This window comes from Mus pahari, chromosome 14, assembly GCF_900095145.1.
Source record: "Mus pahari chromosome 14, PAHARI_EIJ_v1.1, whole genome shotgun sequence".
Classification (NCBI taxonomy): domain Eukaryota; kingdom Metazoa; phylum Chordata; class Mammalia; order Rodentia; family Muridae; genus Mus; species Mus pahari.
Window position 1 is genome coordinate 73,362,567 of NC_034603.1, and position 1,755 is coordinate 73,364,321.

Below are 1,755 nucleotides of genomic sequence, written 5' to 3' on the forward strand. Positions count from 1 at the left end.
CTGTTCTCACACTGTTGTACCTGCAGGTGAGAGGGCACACTGTTCTCACACTGTTGTACCTGCAGGTGAGAGGGCACACTGTTCTCACACTGTTGCAGGCTATGTAGATCATAATGTTGGCATGTAAATTATAATGTGTAAAAACAGAAAACACTTATCATTGAATGCACTTTTAAAGCATGTTTTATGTATTGCTATTATTACGAGAGAGTGAGAAAATGTGTGTATGTGCAGGCACATGTGTACCATGGTGCATGTGTTAAGGAGTCAGACAGATGTCTCCTCCCACTGTGGTTCCAAGGAGTGAGCTCAAGGTGTCAGGCATGAACAGCAGGTGCTTCTACCCCATGGCTGAGCTACCCCCCCTTCCCCACCCCCGCGTGCTTCACTCAGTGACACTAACCACCTAACCTACAGCCTCTCGTTTCTCCTCTTGGGTCAGAGTTTGCTTCTTTTTTTTTTTTTTTAAGATGAAGTCTCTTATAGATATCCTGGGTGCTGTTTAGAGTAACACTTCTCTCTGAAAGTAATGGCTTCTCAGAGGCGGAGGAAACGGCGGGAAGGAGGAAAATTTCATGACAGACAATCCTAAGTAGCCACTTTTCTCTGAAACCAGGCTGTGAGCTCTAGTATATTTACTTCATCTTTCTACTGTCAGTCCTGTTAGGAGGCAAGTGTGTCTTATTGGTGGTGTTTCCTCTGTACCAGGAAAGCTGAGGGGAGCATTCCCCTGGTGATTGGGGAAGCCAGCATAAGTCTGCTTCCGCAGTGCCTGTGTCCCTGTCTTAGTTCCTTTGCTGCCCCTTCACCTGCAGCTCGAGTCGTATCAGGGTTTGTATAGGAGAGAAAGATAAGGCCATCAACAGAGTATCAAGGTGACAGGTAGCCATTCCCAGGGCTTGCTCTTTAGTGTTCTACTCTCCTGAGAGGAAGCTCTTTTGTAAGACTATGGGACTTGACTCCTGCTAAGCCAAGGGTCAAATGAAGAATGTGTCTGCAGAGATGACCACTAAAGGAACTTGTGGAAATGTCAGGTAGAGACAGCCTCTGTTCTCTGCTAGAGCCAACCCAAAGGTGGGACTGCTCAGTGTCTGGGAATACAGGTCTATGACTGAGTGTTTGCCTAGCATCCATGAGGCCCTGGGGTCAGCCCCCACTATGGGGGAGGGGAGCCTTGCAAGAATAAGGGATATTTTTTTTTTTTTCTTTTTTTGGTTTTCCGAGACATGGTTTCTCTGTGTAGCCCTGGCTGTCCTGAAACTCACTTTGTAGACCAGGCTGGCTTCAAACTCAGAAATCCACCTGCCTCTGCCTCCCGAGTGCTGAGATTAAAGGCGTGCGCCACCACGCCCGGCAAGAATAAGGGATTTAAACCAAGAGAATCTTATGCAGTAAAGGACTGGAGAGGAAGGGGGGTGCACAGTTTACTACCCCCAGGCTGAAGGCTATTGGGGCCCAGAGTCTGGCTTTACCCGGCAGACATGCTTTTGAATAGAGACGCAGAATTAGTATTGAGCTGCTTCTTCCTTCCCAGAAGCCAATTTCCTACCTCTGATTCCTTTGTCTGAGCTATCCAGAAGCAGACAGCATATCTGGGGCCCATCCAACCTTGGCCTGTAGCAGTCAGGTCTCTGTGACCCAGAGAAGAGCAGGAGGAGCAGGAATGGATCAGAGCAAATGGCAGACCTGAAAAGGAGGAGACCTGGCAGATCTGTCTGAGGAAAAGCTCTGTGTGTGTGTGTGTGTGTGTGTGTG

At 48.3% G+C, this 1,755-nt stretch overlaps 1 protein-coding gene across 2 annotated transcripts in view; it reads left to right on the forward strand.

Moving 5' to 3' along the window:
* Dcaf7 (DDB1 and CUL4 associated factor 7) overlaps positions 1 to 1,755 on the forward strand; it is a 23,893-nt gene that overhangs the window by 11,956 nt on the left and 10,182 nt on the right. The window lies entirely within an intron of this gene.